A 16,131-nucleotide genomic window follows, 5' to 3' on the forward strand; every position below is an offset into this window, starting at 1 on the left:
CTTTACGCTCGGCTTTACTTCTTTCTGGAAACGACCCAGGAGGCGGGGGAGAGGGGGATGCCCGGGGGGGGGGAAAGCACGATGCTTGTACTTGTCCCTGCCTTATTTATTTTACTGTCACTGGTGCCCTTCGATGCTGACAGTTATACAATAGTCAAAATGTCAAAAAGGAAGCTTGAGATGCCAGATTTCCACCAGCGACGTCACAGCTCCCGCAACTGTTGGCCGCAGGCGTCGGACGAGAGATCCAGCCTTCACCTGGCGTGTTGACAAAGCCACTGGCATCCCAGCAGAGACAGTGTTAGGATCAGCTGCCTGCTCCGCAATGTTTACACCCGCATTGATGTAGTGACAGGCTGATCTCATTACATGTCAATAACCCAGTCCTGAGGCTCTGAGGAGACCAGAAAAGGACGACAAGCTCCAAGGGCAATTCCAAGCACCAGCACCCAACCTTCAGACTCAATTACCGGAGAGCCAGCCAGCTGGTGGGAAAGGGGAGAAACCTCAATTTTACAACCTGACATGCACTCGCTCCCTTTTAAAAAACTACACTTTCTGCCTTTCAAAAGCTTGTTTTCACAGAGCCGATTGGCTCTTATTACATAACCTGTATAAATGATAGATTCCGGAAACTTAGGGCCGAACAGTAGAAAAACAAGTGTGCGTTGGGTTTCCGATTAGCACTGGCCCTGCCCACACCCACCCACGCGCTGAAAACCTGCCTGCACAGAGGGAGGCGCTCCCTGAAAGCTCAGATCCCCCCCGACACAGAGGCCCGAGAAGGGAAGCAGAATGCATTGTTTGTCCAGGGCCTGAGCCTGGGCCCTGTGGCCGCTGAGCCTGGAGCAAGCAGGGTTCCTAAATCTTTGATGAAATGCATTGTGTTCAGGAGAATGACCTGTGATTTGAAACTGGGACTGGTTTGCCTGCTGGGCTCGGGTCTTTTAACGTCAAGCAGTCAACCACTGTGTATTTTTATTCATCCATCGGTGTTTATGTCTTTGTTGCATTTTGAAGCTCCCCACACTATGGGTTGAGAGCCTATTGGAAATGTTTCAGAACCACAGTGCCGGGTACCTAAACAGAACTTAGTAGATATTCAGAGCAGATAATGTGAGCGAGCGAAGGCAAGCAAGGCACCAGGAGTGACCTCCAGTGAAGGCGTCAGAAGCTTCTTCTCTAAAGGGACGGACAGTAAATATTTTGGGCTTTGCAGGCCATTACTCAACTCTGCCCCTGCAGCCCCAGAGCAACCACATGGAAATGACGTGTGGCCGTGTGCCAGTCACATTTTATTCAGGGACATTGAGATTTGAATCTCTCATAATTTTCATGTGCCATGAAGCACCATTCTTCTTTTAATTTGCTTTCCATCCATTTACAAATGTAAAAACCACCAATCAAAAATGGGCGTGAGCCAGCTCTGGCCCCAGGCTGTCGTTGGCCAACCCCTGCTCCACTACTGAGAAGGGCCTTAACGCAGGCAGTGGCTTCATTGTTATACAACACAAGGATGCTAGGTCTGATGACCTCAACCTGGTGCCCTGTGCTTAGAAAAAAACTGATGTGGGTTTTCTTCTCCCCAAAGACTGACTTAACCCAAAGTATTTTCATCACTGATGAAAACTGGGACTCGCGTGTTCCAGGGTATCTGGCTTCCTGGTTGACCATTTTAAAATAATGTTTTCTAGTACTTGAAGGGACCACCACCGATTTCATGCAACTCAGGCAGACAGTGAAAGCAGAAATGAGAATAAACAGGTTGCTAAACTTTGGGGTAGATCTTGTTTCTGGGATAAACACTCTGGTGTCTCTCTGGTAATTACAACATTCTGCTTTTGTATTTGCATTCCAAGAGCATACCCAGGCATTTGGGGTTTAAGCACACCCATTTCTGAGGATGCCCCCAGACCTCACTAAAGCTCTCTTGTGGCTGTAATACGGCTTAGAGACGAGCCAGATGGCCAGCCCCACAGGTCCTGATGATGCTAATATCCTAAGATTCAAGAGAAATACTTAAACGATGAACAGGACGAATTTTTCCTGATGTGTCACGTGGGCAGAGGTGAAACAATTAGGAAGCAGGAGGCTTTGTCAAAGGGGTACTTTAATCAGGACAAGCAGACATTTTCCTTGGTACGGCTAACGCGCAGTGAGGCAAGCTGTTGACGAAGCAGAAGAGGGAAGACAAAGCAAATGAGGGTGATGCTTCTGGAGTGCCCCTCGCTGGGCACAAAACACGACGAGCCCGTCTCACTCTCGGGCACATCAACAGCTGTGTCCTTGGATTGTTTTCTTGTTGGACAAGAGGCAGCATTTTCTGTATTTTTCTTTGAACTGTTAACGCAGATCAGTGCTTTGCAACTGAAAGTTCAAGTTTGTTCTAATGCGCCACCTCCGTGTTTTAGTTCCAAGGTATTTTACTGTCAACAAAAATGAATTATAATAAAATGATCTACTTGTAGCAGAGCACTTGTAACAAACAGAAAATACATATACAAATTATTAAATCAAGGTGACTTTCACTAGCTGAAAATTCATCCATGCTTGCATTTGATATTTTTTGTAGGACACATAAAAAGACATCAACTCCCTTCCAAAACCGATTGGCGCTAATGAAAGGACTGAGATGAGAAATACATGCTTTATAAACTCAGCTACTCAGACTGCCTCTCATGCAGGGTCCAGCGCCTCCTGGAACTCAGCTGAGCATGTCCACAGGAAGGGAGGGGTCACTGACAAGGAGGTGCGGGGCAGTGGCACTTAGGAAGGAAGAGATTCCAGTCGAGGACACCGACTGATCTAACTTATATTTTTAAAGTGTGTGAACATTTGTTAGAAGCAGAAACGATTATACAATTAAACCACGGTAAGAACCACCACCATCACGACCAGCTGCAGCGACCAGCGTCAATCCCTTCTCCTCTGCCTCCCAAACATGCTGACATCTCCTACACCCCTTCCGTCTACCACCCTCTCCACACTTACTGGCCTTCGTCTCCCCAGTGAAGCTGCCCACTTTGATGTAAACGGGGCCTCAGCAAGCTAGGCTGCTAAGCCACATCTGGCCCACTGTCTGTTTTGTAAATAAAGTTTTCTGATACCTCGCCCTGGCCATTCATTTACATATTGTCTGTGGACGCTTTTGAGCTGCAAGGGTAGCTGTGACAGAGACTGTAGGACCCACAGAGTTAAAATATCTACTGCCTAGCTCTTTACAGGAGAAGCTTGCCAACCCGGATGTCGACAAAACCAGAGCCATGAGGAGCACAAGGGCGGCGCCGACCCGCCTGGCTGGGACTTCTGCCCCTGTGACGTCTGGACAATCTGTGCACAGGCTTCTTGGGAAGGTCCTGAGACCTGCATGCCAATTGCTCAGCACAGCTCCTGACACATAATATACGTCCTCAGTGACGATAAACCACATCCCGTATTTTTCTGACTCTGATGCTCCCCGTCTCTTCGAAGCGTAACTTCCCAGGCACACACCTCCTGTCCCTCACACCCTGTCTCGGGGGCCCTTCCCTTCTCCCTGCCATCACCTGCCTGCCCTTCCCGCCCCGTCTCTTTAACCGTCCAGCCATTCACTGTGAGGACCTACTACGTGCTTCGCAGGGCCTTGCTGCTGGGGATTCAGTGCCTTCGTCTTTGAAGGTCTGCTCTCCTCCTTATCAGCCTTCCCTTTAAAAGCCTCCCCTCTGGGAAATGGTGGATCCAGAGAACCCCAAATGTGAAACAGCAGCGGCTCTGCTGCGGCTCCTCCGTGTGCAGACCCTTGGGGCCGGTCTCTGAAGGGGCCAGACGCCTCTCTTGGCAATCGACTGGCTCCTGGCCGCTACGCTCAGGTGTGCCTCACCGAGAATCTCCAGGCACAGAGGTGATCAGCTGTCAATCCTATTTCAAATATTGAGAGATCAAGGCTCTGCCAGACTGGGCAGCTCAATGAAGACAAAGTGAAGGTCACACACATCTAGCCAAGTGGATTTCCTGGAAGTCCGATGACTCTCGGACAGGGCTGTGCACGCTCCGAGGTCTGGAGATCTCTCAGAGTTGAACACGGCTCAGAACCTCAGGCAAACAGACAGCAGGATATGAGAGGGAGAGGAGCCGGGACTGACTGTACGCTCCAGGCGGCTGTGCCGTCCGCTGCGCACGCAGGAATTTTAATGCAATTAGCCAAGTGCAAGCGTGGAGCTGATGAGCCGTTCCTGTCTTTTGATTAACACCCAGGGTTTACTGGAGAAGATGCATCGCTTATTTTGAAAAATACACAAACAAACAGAAGGCAGAGGATCCTCAGCCTGTGCTTTCACGGTCCACAAGGGAGCACCACTCCCTTTGGGGGCAAGATGATTGTTTCTGATTTAAATGCATCACCCAACTGGAGAAAAAGGGACTGAATTCATCATCTAGTCTCTGAAGTCTTATAATTGCCTAATATTTGACTCCCTGATTACAGTATTGATCTTCTAAAGACCTGGATAAACACACACAGGTGTAACAGCACCATCACCCACAGCTTTCTTATCTCCGTCCTTTGGGAAATCCTATAAAAGGACTCCATTGAATTTAGTCGAGGCGTTATGTAGCTGATAAATATTTGTTGATCTTTTTACCCAGGGGTGGTCGTGCTCCAGGAGTGGATTAGGGGTCCCTGTGAATCATGGTGGGTTATCTTCATGTGCTAGGTTTGTAGCGCATGGGGATTCTGGAGATGAAAGACGCCTTGGAGGGTACGCGTACAGGATTGCAAAACCCCAAGTCAGAAATGTGTTAATAGAACATTTAACAAACGAAATGCTTCTGCTTTCTCCCCATAATCACAGGACCAGAAGGGAGCAGTTCTTAAACACCCACGCTGTGTCAAGGTTGGACCCACGTGATTTACGTGTATTTATATATGTTGTTTCACTTAACTCTCGAAATCCGAGGTGTCGGTGGCACCATCCCACTTTACAGATACGGAGCCTTAAGCTTTGAAAGACCAGATCGCAGGTTGCACTGTCCTGGGTTGCACAGCCAGAAAAAAGGTTGAGTCGGGCTGTCTCCCCCGTTGACCTCTTTTATGCTGCTCCTCAGGCTGGGCATGTGGCTTCTGAAGATATTAACGTCTCTGGAAGAAAGTGAAGGCATTTGTGCACGTATCTTTCTCCTCCTAACGCATACTGAATACTGCTTCCTCTATAGAGCTTAAAACTGTATCATCAGATAACCTTTCTGAGAGATGTATATTTAAAGTGATGGCCTTCCTTGAAGACACTGATTTTTTAAAATTTTTTACAATTATTTTTGGTTTGCAAGAGGTTTTCAGTTGTTTTGAATCCAGCCACTTCCTACACTACAGCAGATCAACTGTAAAGAAGCTGCAGTTAATTAGGAAGGATTTGGGTCACTGCTGACACCTGGGTCCCGACTGAATCCATCTTGTCATCAGTGACGAAGGTTTCTAGAAATTATGACTACTGAACGCTTCGGACACAAGGCCAGGGACGGGGACCCGGCTTTAAAGGAAGTTCCTGAGGGAAAACGCTGGCTGGGTCAACTCAACAAGAGCCATTTACATGGCAGTGGCGGGGGAGCCCCATCTTCCTGGGTGTCCAGGGAAAGCCAATAACAACTGTACCTCCTAGGGGTGCTATGAAGACAGCACCACGTAGCAAATTCCTCAATATCTCAGGCAGGAGGCAGGCTCCTAACGCTGGCTGGCTTGTTACAGAAAACACCTAGAATTCTTAACAAAACTCTCAGGGTAGGTATTTTTATCCCTGTTTGACAAATAAAAACTCTGAGGCACAAGGACCAGCCCAAGATGATGGATTCAGGACTCTAAATCCACCTGGCTCCAGACACGTCCAGAAGGTTGCTGTCTGAACCCACTATGTTACAGGGGACATGAAGCCTATTATGTCATTAGCGCCACCAATAAACCAGCAAACGGGGTTACACATACTCTCTCTAATCATGAGAAGCTGACGCTACTGTCCACATTTTTTCCATGGTTTCCTTTCTACATCATGCTTAAACCACAAGGTATTACATACGAGTGGAAGGGTCAGAGAGAATTTAGAGCAACAGGAAGGCATCGTGGGTTACCTCAGACTTAGTCTGTTCCATTTATGGGAAAAAAGTTTTCCCAGACCTAAAAGGTGTGAAATTATTTAAACAAAACTAGTAGTTCCCACATTTTAAAACTGAGGAAATGGACTCAAAAAGTGACAGGAAATCATCCCAAGTAAAACTTCTAAAGCAGGAGAACCAGGGCTGAATCTCACATTGGTGTATCTGCAAGTCCGTCGTTTTAAACTCTTTATCTTTCATCTCATGAGCCTAGACTCAGCCAGTAGATAGAATGTGTATTTAGAGCTGTGACACCCCAAAATACTGGCCTCCTTTTCCCACCATCTTCAGGACTGACCCGGGGTTTCAGCCCCTGGTCTGATCTCCCCACAGGCTGCTCTGAGCATCAGTCCCGTGGATCCTCCAGGTGGACGGCTGTAAGAGCAGGCCCACCAGAGCTTCGGGACCAGTCGCTCAAAAATTCCTCCTGCTTGCCTGAAGGCTCAGGATGTCACTGCTGTCCAGCTGTCCTAAAGAAGTTTGAGTATTAAAAAGTTATGTAGAAATTATCATCATGAATTGGTTAGTGACGTGACCACTGGGTCAAGAGGGTTTTGCTGTGACGATTAATCCAAAGTTGTGTCTGAACTGAGTGGAGAGGTCAGTCGTCAGCTTTCCTCCTCTCCAGGAAAATCGAGAAAGGAGAAACTTTGTGCTGATAAGCTAATTTAAACAGATAATGGCCATGTACGTACCACAGCGTGAGTTAGTTTTTAACAGACCTTTAAATTGGAAACTCAGAGTACAAAGCCATAAATCTAATAATTTTCCCCTTCAGCCCCTGTATTTTAATAGGAGATGTGCTAACATGCAAACAATACAAAACATCAATGGAAATGGCGTCTGATGGGGATGGAGAATATAGCAAATAAAAGAATGCCACTTAATAGGCCGATACTGCACGTTAAGCTTAAAAACCAGAAACCTGATCTGAAGTCTGGGCAGAACACTTCCATCTGTCTCGTTCTCTTGCATTAAAAATTAAGCATTATTTAAACGTCTCTTGATGCTGTAATTGTTCATCCCCGAAGAAATAAAAAGATCAGGAGTGTTTCACACTTTTTGAAGGTAAAATAAATAGCGGTCCGAAGCTATACATCAATAGAATATGAATTTGCTATTTATACAGCGATTTATACAGCAATAGCAAATATGCTATTTATCCTGCTTTCCGGGAAACAAGACCTGCTTTGGGATGCAAGTGATTAATGCAATATCCCTCTCGCTTAACATCCTAAACCCTGAGATGACAGCGTTTATTTACTGACAATAATGCACTTCTAAACAACAGGAGGGTTTTTGTGGGATGATTCCAGATGGGGGGACCAGCAGTCCCAGCCTTGGCTGTGCTGGGTGGGTGGGTTACCAGATAGGAAGTAGGTTACCTTCCTGTCCCTACAGACAAAAACCAAGCCAAGAGGGCCCCTCGCTCTACAATCTTCTGTGTGTGCATCACACGCTCCAAGCGGAAATCACTCTCCCATTTCGTCATCATGGGCCATCAGACAAGTGGTCTTTTGGGCATTTGTTTTTCATTTTAAAAGATACATTGGGAACATTTGCAAGACATTTTTCCTAAAGACAAATTATTGTTTCAAAAGGCCTTGCTGACATAATTTACATCTCGTTCCCAGCTTAATGAAAAAAAAAACTGTATTTTTTATTTTTATTTATTTATTTTTGCGGTGTGTGGGCCTCTCACTGTTGTGGCCTCTCCCGTTGCGGAGCCATGGCTCCAGACGCACAGGCTCAACAGCCATGGCTCACGGGCCCAGCCACTCCGCGGCATGTGGGATCTTCCCGGACCGGGGCACGAACCCGCGTCCCCTGCATCGGCAGGCGGGCTCTCAGCCACTGCGCCACCAGGGAAGCCCCAAAAACTGTATTTTTAAAATAATGCATTTGCCAGCCCTTTATAAACATTACCTGGTAGCAAGTATTCTTCTAGGTCCCAAAGGGAAAACCAGTTTGCCAAAGGCCACACTGCAGTAGTCGCAGATACAGATGCAGAAAGTATCCGTATGTGCTTATATTTCCCACAGGTGTGTTTGAAACAGCAACATAAGTTACATTCTCAGCCCGGTGACACTTTCTCCACTGACACTGACAGAGGAGCCCGCGGAGCATGAAATCTTTTAAAAACTGTACTTTGCAAAGGGAGGGCCATCCCGGGAACAGATTCTCAGCTTCCATTAGTTACCTGGGCAGGTGCTTGCTTCTTCTGTAACAAACTCAAGAAAATAAACTGACTTTGGAAACGCATTCTAAATATAATAGAGAGAAAAGGAGAGTGAAAACTAGGTTAAGACCAGAAGTATTTCTATATTGTAAAGGTCATAAATTTTAAAAAAGAGAAAGAGAAATAGGAAATGGTAAAGTTTATCAAAATCATGCCAGAAATGTCTCAGGAATATCAGGTATAAAAATAAAGATGAACTTTTGCATTACGCGCCGTAGCCAACAAATGGACCATTTTATAAGTGGGAAATCTCAGGATCGTGACGATAGTGACCTGAATTATCTCCACTTATTCCTTTCCCTCCCCTCCAGCCCTGTACTTCTTACCCGAGAAGCTGTCATAGTACCGGCCTCCTGCTTTCCAAAAATGAAAAAATATGTAGCCTCACACAACCCAGAAAAAGTTGAATTTGTAATTTAAAAGCTCCAGAAAAAGAAATCTCCATGCCCAGAGGATTTCACTGGAGAATTTACAAACATTTAGAGAATTAACATCACATTTACAAAATCTCCTCTGGAAAATAGCAGAGGACACAGTACTTCCCAACTCATTTTATGAAGCCAGTGTTATTCTGACACCCAAAACAGCCAAAGACAAAAGAAAACTACAGACCAATATTTTCCATGAACTTAAACGTAAAATACTCAAAAGATTTAGCAAACTGAATCTAGTAATGTACAAAAAGCATAATACACCATGACCAAGTTGGGTTTATTCCAAGTATGCAAAGATGACTCGATATTCAAAGATAAATCAATGTAATCCATACATCAACAGACTAAGGAAGAAAAATCATAAGCTTATATTAATTGGTATTGAAAAAGCATCTGAAAAAATCTAATACCCATTAATAATTATGATTCTTAGCAAACTAGGAATAAAGGGGAACTTCCTAAACCTAGTAAAGATCAGCTACAAAAAACACTTACAGCTTAAGTGATGTGAAACATCACACTTAATGGTGAAAGACTGAACATTTTCTCCTTAAGTCTGGGGAAAAGGCAAGTATGTCTGCTCTCACCACTCTAATTAAGCCTAGTGCTAGAAGTTCCAGCCAGTGCAATATGGCAAGAAAGAGAAATAAAAAGGAATACAGATTTGAAAAAAAAAAAAGAAAATATAGCCTATATTCACAGATAATATGATTGTCCATGTAGAAATCCTAAGTAATCTGCAGAAACTTCTAGAATTAATAAATGAGTTCAGCAAGATCACAGGATATAATATAAACATACAAGAATCAACTTTATTTCTATAAACAAATGATACACAAGGACAAATCAAAATCAGAAATGTAATACCATTTATAACTGCTCCAAAGAAACAAACATGTACTTGTATGCTGAGAATTACAAAATGATGATTGAAGAAAGGAATAAAAAAAGACCAAAATAATTGGAGACACACACTGTGTTCACGGATTAGAATACTCAACATAGTAAAGATGTCAGTTCTCCCCAAACAAACCTATAGGTTTAATGCGATTGCTGTGTAAGTCACAGGAAAGTTTTTTTGTGGACATATATAGGCTTATTCTAAGATGCGTATGGGAAGGGAAATGTCCCAGAATGTGCAACAGAGCTAACCCTCATGTGTAGGCTTTGAATTTATATTGTACAAAATCCCATGTGCAAAACTAATTTTTTTCCAACACATAGTTTTTGTTTTTGCTTGGGGGGGGGGGGGACTATAAAAGAAAGCAAGATGTTTTATCACGCTCTCTGCTTCAGGCACTTTGGGACAAGGTAAAAGTCCTAAATTCTAGTAACAAAAAAAGAGAGAGAGAGAGAAAGTCAGAGACAAAGAGAGTCTGGGCGGGGGGATCTCTAGGGCAGCGGTCTGTCCCAGGTGTCCTCGTGGCTTTTTCCTCACCTGCCCCCGACGTTTGCCATCTTTATCTTCTTTAGCAGCCATTCACCTGTTGCTGCCAACACCAAAACTACCAGATGGACTCAAGACCCCATGAAGCCACTGAGGCTGGGGTCCACCTGGGGACCAGTGCCACAAGGGTGCTGCTGACGTGGCCCAAGGGAACACAGGGTGCTGCCACCCCAGCCTGCCAGCGTCTCCCTGCTCCTTCATCAGGATGTGCACTAGCGCAGCCCACACTCCGCCCTGCACCCTGTCCTGAGGGTAACCCCACAGGGGAGAGGAGCCCTCCGACCCCAGACCAGCACTCTCTCTAGAGGTGACACAGTGCTTCCTGTGTCCCCAGCTCATTTGCGTTTATCTGCTGCCTCCTTTCCGAAGAGATTGCTTTCAAGTGTATGGGGCTATGATGCAGTCCATTTGATGGTCACCACACCTGCTCAGAAGTTCCCACCTCTGTCGGTGGCCTTGTCCTCGACCCTCTGCAGCCCTTGATTGTACCTCCCTTGGGGTAAGCCCTTGGTCGGGATGCTGGTGAGTGCTCAGAGCCGACCGACTCCAGCTGGACTGACCACCAGTCCCCCTCAGGTCCAGGGGGTCCTACACTGCAAGACTGAACACAGCTGGCTTGCCCAGGGGACCCCAGGACCAAAGTCCCATCATCACCATTCACAGGACATGGCTCAAGACAGGGCTGGCAGAAAGCACCCTCATGAAAGTCAGGCAGGAGAGAGCGTCCCTCCCACTGCTGCACAATTCCATGGACATGTCCTGTTTTACATCTCCTACCGCTCAGAATTCAACACGGATGGTGGCTTTCGCGCTCACTGCCTGCCATGTTGTTCGGCTCATAACATTTCTCCAGAGACCCGTTCGGGGCCATGTGTACAGGGGGTGTGAGAGATGTAATTACCTTTGAGCGCGAGTGATCAGGATGAGATAGGCAGAAAGGGAGAGAGAGACAGAGAAGTGCCCACGGTGGAGAAGGAAGGGTCCCCGCCAGGCACATCCAAGGAGCAGCCTCCATTAGCTTCAAAGGCGCCGTGTATGGGGCTGGGCTCCGCGGGCACGGGTGGAGAGGAGAGACAGGCCGGCGCGGGCGGTGGGGCACATCAAGGACGCGGGCTGACCTCTGACTGCCCCTCCCCGTGCACACTCGGGGGCCATAAGGGGCTCCCTCCTGCCCCATGCAGGACAGCCGAGCGTTTGCCCCAAAGGGTCAAGCATCCGGTGCTCTGATGGCTGTGCCCACGGGGCCACGGAGCAGAACACAAAACGATGACAGGAAGAAACCAGTGCCCCGGCGGGGGAGGGGCGCGCAGGAGGGGAGCCCAGCCAAGCCCGAGCTTCCCTGCCCCAACGCCCCGGCCCCTCCTGGCGGGGGTGTGATTGCAGCAGGAAAGTTCCCTTGCAAAACGGAGGAGGGAGGCGGGTCCAAACCCGAGCAGAGAGAGAGAAGACTGGCCAGGGGGGCAGGAAGGATGAAGATTACTTTCTGGCCTAATTGGGCCTCTCCTCGGAGAGGTGGCGTGTGCAGAGCCCTGGAGCGGGGGCCCCTTCACCCCCATGTCACGCCAGGAGTGGTTTGCACGTCTCGGCTTACGCCAGTACATCTTTCTTACGGTTCGATATTTACCAAAGAACTGCAAAAGTAAAAGAGATCCCATAGCTGCCGAAGACAACGTAATTATAAGGGTTAACTTGATAAGACATACAATCTTCAGAAACCTGCAGGTTTGCCTGATAAAATATTTATATCAGTCACTGCTGGACACCCAGAGAGAGGAATGAAATGATGCTTCCACCTCCACGTTTCAGGATGTGCAAAAATGTCACACGGGTGCCATATGCAGGGGCTGGGGGTATGCGGGGGGTGCCCATTTAACCAATTCATGTCCTTTTGTCTTACAGTATATTGACACTAAAGATTACCAAGAAACAATGACTTTGCTATCAGGCTTGAATTCAATTTCTTTTATAAATCTGAAGGAAGCCATTTTTTCCTTTAGTTATTTCATTAAAAAAAAAAAAAAGAACAATAAAAGCACTAACGGAGGGCTTCCCTGGTGGTGCAGTGGTTAAGAATCCGCCTGCCAATGCAGGGGACACGGGTTCAAGCCCTGGTCCAGGAAGATTCCACATGCCGCGGAGCAACTAAGCCCGTGCGCCGCAACTACTGAGCCTGCGCTCTAGAGCCCACGAGCCACAACTACTGAGCCCATGCACCACAACTACTGAGCCCGCGTGCCACAACTACTGAAGCCTGCACGCCTAGAGTCCACGCTCCACAACAAGAGAAGCACATGCACCACAACGAAGAGTAGCCCCCCCTCGCCGCAACTACAGAAAGTCGCGCACAGCAACAAAGACCCAAAGAAGACAAACATAAATAAATAAATAAATTTATAAAAAACAACACTAACGAAACCTGATCCTTGGCACCACGTTCCATTTAGGAGAATTACACAAGATTTACTTTACACCATAGTTTTTACTCTCACACATTTTAATATTTTTAATATAGTACGAGCATGTTCTTTTGAATTGTTATAATCATCTTATAATAATAAAACAATATAACAATCAAAAGTCATAGTTTTATTACTTTGCTGTGTTGACTTTAATCTGTGAGTTTTTCTCAGTCGCTTTACCACAGGCCTCTTTCTGGCTCTGGGTTATTGTTATGCAGATTGTCCTGCCCACACAGACCCAGCACTTAGAGACTGGAAACTCTCTGGCGTACACCTGGGTCTAGAACTCTCAGAGCATGGAGGCCCCTGGAGGTGGAGGCGCTTTTCCCAGGTCCACGGCGTCCGGCGTCCGGCTCCTCTGTCGTGAGCTGTGGGCCTGGCACCAGTTCTTACTTAAGCTCTCAGCACCTCGTCTCCTTCCTCTGTTGATGGGGCTAAAAATGACTGCTTATAAAATCCCGTATCAGAAGTTCTCCGTCTACAGTAGAGACTCACAGAGGACGGCTGCTCTTAGTATCACTAAGATCACTACGACGTCTGTAACACTAACTTCAGATGAGGAATAAAACCTGGGTGTCTTCATCTCTAAGACCAAAGATAAATTGGCAATGAAGCAAAACAACTCTCTAGTGCGTTCAGAAACACAATAAAATAGGGTTGACAACAAAATTTTTTTACCTGATGCTCTGCAAGTTTTCTCCAGCTGATTATTTTATTCTTTTATGTTATTTGTCATCTTATGGAGACCACTCTGGCACTTGGGGGGCTGGTTAAAAGGTATCATTAAATTTGATTTATGAAATTATGGAAGCATTTCTACAAGTTGAAATCCTAAGGAGCTCACTAAAAATATAGCCTCAAGAAATGGCAATAAAAAGTGGGAGGAGGTGGGGGAGGGATGGACTGGGAGTTTGGGATGAGCAGATGCAAACTATTATATAAAGAATGGATAAACAACAAGGTCCTACTGTAGAGCACAGGGAACTCTATTCAAAATCTTGTGATCAACCATAATGGAAAAGAATATGAAAAAGAATATATATGTATAACTGAATCACTTTACTATACAGCAGAAATGAACATAACATCATAAATCAACTATACTTCAATAAAATTAAAAAAAAAAAAAAGAATTGGCCATCACGATGTTCCTCTAAAGGGCAGAGATGGTCAAAAGCCCGCGTGCTTTTCACTTAGTCACGCCCAGCACGCTCTGTCTCCGGTCACTCTGTGCTTACCGGCGCCCACACAAGCACCGAGACCAGCACGGCACGTGTGTTGTCTCCCCCCTCTTAGCCAACATCCCTCACTGTCATGCTGAACACGCCCCAGCTTTACAGATTTGGAAAACCAGAGGCAGAAACGGCAAGCACAGACCCAGTCCAGAAGTGTACATCTGGATTAGAAAACAAATCGTTACTTGGTTTAAACGTTTTACTTTTAGTTGGAAAGAAGCAGCCAACTGAAATGAGGGCAGAGACCATGCCTTCGTGTGACGGCGTCTGGGCCCTCGGCTGGGCACGTGGGCGCTCTGTCTGTGATGAGAGTTCAATGAACGGACACTCAAGAAACGACCGTAGTAAAAACTAACAGGTCAAGGTCCGAGGGGACGAGGCCGTGAGCTCTGTCCGCGTCCGCGTGCCTTCTCCACTGGGGGATGGGTCCCACAGGCTGTGTCGGCGGCGACAGCTTCCCAAGTCCCAAGTGGAGGTCCATGGTCCCCCATCGCCGAGTCTGTCCTCTGGCATCTCAACCCCAGGTCAGGAAAGGGCTGGCCTGGAGGAACCACGGGATCTGGTGGGGGACCTAGAGGGTTGTCCAGTAACAGAATCTTCTAGAGCAAAGTCCGAAACAGACGGTTCACTCTTCCCCTTAGGCCACCTGCCATCACCAAGCTGTGCCGGAATACCTAGAGCAGGACGCGCCCAACGTTTATTAAATTGTCATCATCCCGGGCACCCCGCCAACTGTCGACTACAGTTCTGTGACAGCCCCTGTGGGAGGAGGCTGTCACACCCCTGGGCTGTTGACGCAACGGAGGCCTGGAGGGCACACGTGGCTGGCGAGAGTCAGGAAGAGGACACAGCTTCTCCCCTGGGCAGGTGGCAAGACAGGGAACACCGGAGGAGCAGCGAGATGAAGCTCACTGGCAACCTGTCGCTGTCTTCTAAAACTTTTTTTAATCTCCAGAATTTTGCATTATTTTCTCAAGAAGCTGCCCTGAAAGCCAGGACCAATAGTTGCATCAGGCCGTGCACAACTTTTTAAATTTTCTTTTCTTTTCTTAATTGAGATATAGTTGATTTACGACGTCATGCCAGAGTCTCTGCTGTACTAACGCCACTTGCAGCAGCATGGATGCAACTAGAGATGATCACACTGAGTGAAGTAAGTCAGAAAGGGAAAGACAATAATACCATAGGACATCACTTCTATGTGGAATCTAAACTATGACACAAGTGAACCTCTCTACAAAACAGAAACAGGCTCACAGACATATGAACACACTCGCGCACGATTTTGAAGCAGAGGGACCAGGTGGCAGCAGTCATACCTGGGCCCCCCTTCCCGCACCGATGGTCCTTCTCAGCTTAAGGGCCTCTCAGTGCAAAGAGGTGCCCTGGGTGTGTCTGTAACGAGTGCTACTAATTAAGGGTTACTACGAGTGACTGAGGAAAGAAACTAGTGTATTAGGAGCTGGGAATTATATTTGATCTCTGTTCATGAAAACACGTGCTCACCTACAGCTGACGCCAAAGACCCAGCGGGAAGCCCATCCCGGGGACCTACCACACCACCCAGCACTCCGCAGATGTGACCCCTTGCTCCCCAGAGGGTATGTTATGGTCACCTCCCCCCGCCCTGTCTAAATTCTGGTGGAAATGTGGGGGGAGAAGGACAGAGTGACATGGGGAAATCCTCGGTGCTCAAGGCGGGAGGGAAAAAAACAAATATTGGCAAACACATTTAATAGGAAAAGGCAACGTGACAAGTCATGCTCTCAAAGCACAAAGGACTTTAATTCTCTGTCTCGCCATGTGCATGAGAAATTCCAGTTTCGTTCATATTGCTGTAGTTACGTTCATGACAGGATAAAGTTGTTTTAAAGCTGAAAATTTGGTAATATGATCTTAAAAGTCATTCTGAACCATCTGAGAGTGAATGACTCCACAATTATAAAAATTACTTTTGTAATGCTGGCTGCACTTGGAGATATGATCAGATAATCACATTGCTAAAATAAAATGTGTTAAATCTAACATTATGGCAATTCTGTCATTTCATTCAGCCCCCCGTAAATTGCTGCAGCATTCAGGGTAAACCATTAGCTTGCTCCTTTTCTTACCTTCCTTTTTTCTTCTCTTTTTAATCCCAAAGAAATGGCTATAATGAGTTGCTAATAAAATGACAAATAGGAACAACCCCAATTCA

Source organism: Grampus griseus (assembly GCF_964374135.1).
Source record: "Grampus griseus genome assembly, chromosome: 18".
Classification (NCBI taxonomy): Eukaryota; Metazoa; Chordata; class Mammalia; order Artiodactyla; family Delphinidae; genus Grampus; species Grampus griseus.